Source organism: Arachis ipaensis, chromosome B7 (genome assembly GCF_059453495.1).
Source record: "Arachis ipaensis isolate K30076 ecotype BB chromosome B7, ASM5945349v1, whole genome shotgun sequence".
In the NCBI taxonomy this organism is placed as follows: Eukaryota; Viridiplantae; Streptophyta; class Magnoliopsida; order Fabales; family Fabaceae; genus Arachis; species Arachis ipaensis.
In genome coordinates, this window is record NC_142442.1 from 105,451,762 (window position 1) to 105,459,489 (window position 7,728).

Genomic DNA, 7,728 nt, shown 5'->3' on the forward strand with positions numbered 1-7,728 from the left:
GGCCAAGGAACGAACAGACTTCCCTCATAGAGGAGGGGTAAGGTAAACTAGAAATAACATCCACCTTTGCTGGATCTACAGAAATGCCAGTATTAGACACAACATGTCCTAGTACGATACCTTGTTTTACCATAAAGTGACATTTTTCAAAAATTAATACAAGGTTTGTACTGACACATCTATCTAATACTCTAGATAATCCATCTAAGCAAAGGTTAAAGGAATTGCCATATATACTAAAATTATCCATAAAAACTTCCATACAATCCTCAATAAGATTAGAGAAAAGACTCATCATGCACCTTTGGAAGGTAGCTGGTGCATTGCACAAGCCAAAGGGCATTCTCTTGTAAGCATAAATCCCAAAAGGACATGTAAAAGTGGTCTTTTCCTGATCCTCAGGAGCTATATGAATCTGGAAATAACTTGTGTAACCATCTAGAAAACAATAATGTGATTTACCTGACAGGCGATCCAGCATTTGATTAATGAATGGAAGAGGATAGTAATCCTTACGAGTGGCCTGGTTGAGGCGTCTGTAGTCAATACAGACCCTCCAGGCATTCTGAACTCTGGTTGCAATGAGGTCTCCATGCTCATTCTTTACTGTAGTGATTCCAGACTTCTTGGGCACCACTTGTACTGGGCTTACCCATTCACTGTCTGAAATGGGGTAGATGATATCTGTCTCCAGTAGTCTGGTCACTTCCTTCTTGACAACCTCTAAGATAGTGGGGTTCAGTCTTCTCTGGGGTTGACGGACAGGTCTTGCTCCCTCTTCTAAAAATATCCTATGCTCACAGACTTGAGGGTTGTTGCCTACTATGTCTGCCAAACTCCAACCAATTGCCTTCTTGTACTTCCTCAATACACTAAGTAACTGCTCTTCCTGTTGAGAAGTGAGTTCCCTTACAATGATAACTGGAAACTTCTGCTCGTCTTCAAGGTAAGCATATTTGAGGTGTGGAGGAAGGGGTTTTAATTCTAACTTCGGATCATGGTTAGGCTCTGGGTTGTCTGGGGCTGGTAACAATGGTAAAGAACTGTCATTATCCTCTGAGAATGTCCCCACACTTGGACCTTGTCCTATGTACTTCTCTTCGAATTTCTCCTGGTGAACTTCAGCCACGGTTTCATCTATGATGTCACACTGGAGGATAGAATGATCCTCCGGAGGATGCTTCATAACTCCATTCAGATTGAAGATTACTACTCGGCCATCTATTTCAAAAGAGTATGTTCCTGAGAAAGCATCTAATTTGAACTTCGAGGTCTTCAGGAATGGTCTTCCGAGTAGGTTTGATGAGGGCTTTTCTGAGTCATTTGGGGCATCTCCAGGATATAAAAATTAATGGGAAATGTGAGCCCCTTAATGCCCACTAATACATCTTCAGCAACTCCAGCCACTATAATAATGCTTTTATCTGCTAACACAAAACGAGCTGCCGACCTTTTTAAGGGAGGAAACCTCAAAATATCATATATAGACAAAGGCATTATACTCACACATGCTCCTAAATCACACATGCAGTTAGAAAATACTACACCACCAATAGTACAATTAACCATGCATGGACCTAGGTCACTACACTTTTCAGGTAAACCTCCCATTAAAGCAGATATGGAACTACCTAAAGGAATAGTTTCTAATTCATTAATTTTGTCTTTATGTATACATAAATCTTTTAGAAACTTTGCATATTTAGGTACCTGTTGAATAACATCAAAAAGAGGAACAGTTACCTCAACCTTTTTGAATATCTCTACCATTTTGGGATCAGGTTCCAGCTGCTTCCTGGACTTCCTTGCAAGTTGTGAAAATGGAATGGGAGTGGTGTCTTCTGCAGTGTCTGCGCCCTATGGTGCTTCCTCCTGTGGTTGAACTTCTTCTTTTTCATCTATGTCCTGTATGTCCTCTTCCTCTTTAACATCTTCTATTTCCACTACCTCTTCAGCTGAGGCGTGTTCTGGTGGGCTTGGCTCCTCCTGATTCCTCTCCTGCAGTGTGGTTCCGGACCTTAGGGTGATTGCATTAATGCCACCCTTTGGATTGGGTAATGGTTGAGAGGGAATTCCACTGGAGCTCAAAGGCTGGTTATTGGAGTTATTCATTGATCCAATATGTGAGACAAGAGCTTGCAAAGTAGAGTTCAGACCATTTAGTGTAGCATAAAGGTTATTTTCCATGGTCTGTTGTCTCCGATCAATAGATTGTAGTAAGTCGTCATTAGAAGATGAAGAAGGATATGTAATTTGAGAGGTCTGCTGTTGGGTATTCTGTGGTCCTTGGGGTTGCCTCAGGTGAGGTGCTCTGTAAGGCTGGTTCTGGTTCTACTGCCTGTTGTTGTTATTGTTCTACCTCTGATTTCCCTGATTGTCTCTGCCTCCTCTGTTGTTGTTGTCCCTCCAATTCTGGTTAGAATTGTCCTGCCATCCATGGCTGTAATTGCCACCTTATTGTACCCTTAGTTGGGGCGGTTATAAAAGTTATGAGTGGCTGCCACGGTGTTGTCTTCCTGCTGGAGCTGCGGGCATTCATCAGTATAATGGCTATAATCAGCACAAATTTCGCAAACTCTCTGTGGGACTAACTGTTGGCTTTGTTGTGGTTGAGCTTGCTGAACTTGTTGTTGATTCAATTGCATCTGCTTCAGCAAGTTGGTCATTTCACAGATACTCTGAGTTAGAGCAGCAGTCTCTCTGCTAGAAGATACTTCTGCAACGGCTTTTGAACGGCCTTGTTTCTGCCTATGATTCCTAGTAGATTCAACTAGGTCGCTGATCAATTGCCATGCCTCATCAGTGGTCTTGTACTTTTTCATAAACCCATTGCTAGCACTTTCCAATGTGGTCTTATCTTGGGGTCTCATGCCCTATGTGACGTAACTGAGTAACACTATCTTGTCAATCATATGGTGGGGGCATGCTTCTAGAAGATTATTGAAGCGCTCCCAGTATTCATAGAGAGTCTCCGACTCATCCTGAACAATCATGGAAATATCTTTCCTCAGTTTATCAGTAACTTCAGCTGGAAAGAACTTTTCCAAGAATTCTCTTCTAAGTGTATCCCAGTTGGATACAGTTGCTGCGAGTTGAGTGTAGTACCACTCTCTCGCCTTTCCCTCAAGAGAAAACGGGAAAGCTTTCAACAGAATTGAAATTTCATCTGCACCGTCACGCCTGACAGTAGAACAGGCTGCTTGAAAATCTCTTAGGTGCTTGATAGGCTCTTGAGCAGGTAAGCCATGAAACTTGGGCATCAAATTGAGCAGTGCAGTCTTTATTTTAAAGTCTGTAGCCATCGCTAGGTGATACACTTGAAACGGTTGCATTGTAAAATCAGGGGCTCCAGCCTCTTGGATAGTAACTCTCCTAGGTGCTGCCATGTCACCTTCACGTGAATCAACCAAATCAGTAGAACGAGGGCTGGTTTTTTCCTCAAATGACGTTTTAGATCCGCCCTCAGAGAGGACTAACTGACGCCGAGCTTGCCTTATTCGTGAAATAGTTTTTTCAATCTCAGGATCGAATACTGGTAAGCTTGGATCAGGAAGTGAACGCGTCATCTAATGAAAGAAACAAGTAGCTCATAGTATAAAGATAAAATAAAATGCAAATAAATAAATTCTAATCAATAACTTAGCACTCTATTCCAACTCCCCGGCAATGGCGCCAAAAATTGACGTGGCGGAAATTGGCGAGTCAAGAATTGTTATAAGATATGCGTTGCAAGTATAGTTCTCAACCAACCAGAAATCTGCTTATCAATTTAGAAGGGTGTCACAAAAATTAAAATTAAAATACTGGGAGTATGAATCCCAGGTCGTCTCCCAACGAGTTACAGAAAGGTGTGCTATTTTATTAATCAGATGTTTTCAAAAAGGGTTTGAGTTGAATAAACAGGAAATTAAATTAGAGAAATTAAATAATTTAAATAAAAGCCTTGACTGGGAGTAGATTAGTTGGAAGCCCTATTCTTGTTGAAGTACTCTCAAGATTAATTGATAATTGAAGGTTGTTCTGTTTAGTTACCCCTTACTAGGTAAGGGAAAGTCAAAAAGTTGGAATGCTATTTCTATTCACAAGTTCCAATCCGCTCAATTGAAAAGGATTAGTGTCAGTGACTAGAGAGCATTCCAACAATAAACCCAATTACAATTTTCCTTTAAGCATCCCAACTCAAGGGTTCCTTTCAATCAACTCCCCATCAAGTTAGGGAACTACTCGCTCATTGTGAATGTAGAACTCATAACATAGGAAAGGGAATTAAAGAAAGACATGATAAATAAAACTCAAAGGAATCAATTAAAAACAAAAGTAATTCTTGTATCAATAAATTCTAAAATAATCCAATAGTGAAATTGAGTAAATTAAAGGACATGGAAGAGTGAAGCCAAGTAAAGAAAACGAACTAGAATGACGAAGTCTTGATGAGGTAATAACTCTTCTCAATATCCCAATGCAAAGAGTAATAGAAATAAAAATCCTAAGAACTATGAATGTGTAGAGAGAAAACCTAGAGGAGGAGTAAAACTAGATCTAAAAACTAAAATTGTGTAGAATGAATGTTGTTGTTGGTTTCTGCATGTTCTCTGGCTCTAGTTGGCTTTTCTGGGCCAAAAACTGGGTCAAAACAGGGCCCAAAATCGCCCCCAGCAAATTCTACAGATTATGCAGATCACGCACGTCACGCGATCGCGTCATTCATGCGGACACGTCATTCGGCGTTTTGCTTTGCCACGCGGGCGCGTCGTCCATGCCTCTGCGTCACTTGTGCTATTCCAATCTGCACGGTCGCGTGAGCCATGCGGCCGCGTCACTACGATTTCCTCTCTTTCGCGCGGTCGCATGAGCCATGCGGCCGCGTCACTTCTCGCTGGTCATCTCCTCAACTTCTTGTGTTCCTTCCATTTTTGCAAGATTCCTTTCCAATCTCCAACTCATTCATGCCCTATAAAGCCTGAAACATTTAACACACAGATCACGGCATCGAATGGAATAAAGGAGAATTAAAATACATAATTAAAAGTCTCTTAGGAAGCAAGTTTTTAATCATGTGATAATTTTAGGAAGGAAATATAAATGCATGCTAATCATATGAATAAGTGGATAAAGATCATGATAAAACCACACAATTAAACACATTATAAACCATAAAATAGTGGTTTATCAACCAAGTAGCTTCTCAATGGCTCAGATTAAGTTGACCATTGAAAGATTTTTGTGGTTGCTATTGTATGGCTCTCAGTCAAGATGAGGAAGTCAGAAGGAGAGTTTCTACTCTGGGGATTAAAGAGAAAAAGTGAATCTGTTGGTTGGTGAAGCTCAAGGCTCAAGGTGTTGACCTTGGTAGAAGGACCCAGCAACATGCAAGGAGATAAAAGAAGTTTTTCTGTTCATTCAGAACAGAGGAGAAAAAACTAGTGTTTGAGAGTAGTGTTCTAAAAAGAAGTTCCTCTACTTGGATAATGCTCTCTTTCAAAGAAGTATTCGGCCAATACTGAAGAACTCAAGCTGAGGTTTGCAAATCTGGTTTTGCACATAGCAAAGAGGTTGTTGATGAAGTCAATCTCCTTTATGTTTTACTGATTGTAATGTACTTTTCAATATTTATCTTTCTGTAATTTCTTGTGAGAAAAGGCATTGTGAGAAAGTTTAAGAAAAAGCCATGAGTGGAAAAAGGCTGAGAGAAACACTTGAGAGAAAAGCCTAGAGTTATTTTCTGATTTCTTTAGGTTGGTTAAGTTTCTTGTATCTTGTACTTGTAAGGTATCCCTTTCTTAGTTGGGTTAGCACTAAGAGTGAATAGTTAGGTATTAGCATAGCCAATGTCAAGTTAGGATAGAACTTGAGTGTGAAAGGATTAGGTCAATCCTGTGAAATTGGTGTATATAATACTGTTAACTATAGTGAAAATTCTTCCACTGTTGTGGAGGAGACTGGATGTAAGTTGTATAGCACAAGGCAACTGAACCAGGATACATGCTGGTGTTAGCTTTTCTCCTCTCTACTGTGTTCTATTTTCTGATATTCATTAGACAAAAATAAATTGTCTCATAAATTTCTGCTGCTGAGTACAAATAGATTCAGAATTGAAAGTTTGTTTAAAAAGAGTAAAAATAGCAACTAAAAGGAAGGCATAGATTCAACCCCCCTTCTCTAAGCTTACTACAACCTTCAATTGGTATCAAGAGCTAAGGTCTCAAGAATCAAGCTTAACCGCTTGGAGCAAAGATCCAATGGCGAATAACTTGGGCACAACCACAGTTGCCTACACCCTCACTGAAGGCCAGTCAAACAACCGGCAACCTTTCTTCAACGGGAAGAACTACTCCTACTGGAAAGAAAGGATAAGGATTTTCATCCAATCCATTGACTACAACATATGGAAGATTGTTGTGAGTGGTCCCAAGATCCCAACAAAAACAAGTGCTGATGGAGTGGTGACTCCAAAAAAAGCTGAATGAAATGAAGATGATAAGAAGAAAATAGAGCTGAATGCTAAAGCAATCAACCTTCTTCACTGTGCTATCAGCTTCGAAGAGTACCGGAAGGTGTCTAGATGCAAGAGAGCCAAAGAAATCTGGAAAAAACTCTAGGTTACACACGAAGGAACTAAACAAGTCAAAGAAATGAGGATTGATATGCTGCGAAAAGAGTACGAGATGTTTAGCATGAAGGATGGAGAAAGCATTGATGAAGCGTTTGAGAGATTCTCAATCATAATCAACAACCTTGATGCTATGGGTACAAACTATGCAGAACAAACCTTGGTGAAAAACTCCTTAGAAGCCTCACAAAAGAATGGGAAAACACTGCCACTGTCCTAACCGAGAGTAACAACATAAGTCCCATAACTTATGATGAGCTGAGAGGAAAACTCCTTGCATATGAAGCCACACACACAAACACAGACTCAAAGAAAAAGGGAATAGCCCTCAAGTCACAAATAGAACCAAAAGAGAGTGAGTCTAGTGATGGTATTTCAGATGACGAGCTTTTTTTTTTTTGCTAGGAGATTTAGAAGGATGATGAAGAACAAGGGCAAATACAAGGGTTCAAGTTCAAAGGAGCACAAGATCGACTTGAGCAAAGTGACGTGCCATCACTGCAAGGAGGCTGGACACTTCAAGCTAAACTGTCTAAAGCTCAAAAAGGAGGACAAAGGAAAGAAGGAAAGGAAGAGAGTACCCATGGCAGCTTGGGAGGATCTTGAGAACGAATCAAATGAAGAAGAAGAATCTGAAGGAGATGACAAAGACTGCTTCATGGCTAGAAACAACAATCTTGATGAGGTAAATTACTATGATTTGACCATTGAGGACTTACATGCTATTATTGATGATCTCACTTTAAACACCTCAAAACTGCTTGACAAGTACAATGAATACAGATCTGAAAGAGATATGTTAAGAGCTGAAAATGATTTTTTAAAAGAAAAAGTGAAGGAAACTGAATGTGCTTTGGACATCATTGAAGAAAATAGATTTCTAAAATCTGAACTTGAAAAATTAAAAGGAAAGCACATTGTGGATCCTTCTCATGAGTTAATTGCTGAAAATAAAAGATTAAATGATATGATTAAAAGGCTGAATGGTGACTTAGCAAAATTTGCTCAAGGTTCTAGTAACTTGGACAAATTACTTGCAAGTCAAAGACCATTATTTGAAAAATCTGGTTTAGGCTACATAGCCAAGGAATATGCAATTTCCAACACTTCCTCTATAA

The 7,728-nt window shown here is 39.8% G+C and overlaps 1 non-coding gene across 1 annotated transcript; it reads left to right on the forward strand.

The window, feature by feature from the left end:
- The first annotated feature begins 2,906 nt into the window (after positions 1-2,906).
- On the forward strand, positions 2,907-3,014 carry LOC148553614 (small nucleolar RNA R71). The gene has a single exon (XR_015893862.1). It is a non-coding gene; the product is annotated as a small nucleolar RNA R71 (small nucleolar RNA).
- Positions 3,015-7,728: the final 4,714 nt, after the last annotated feature.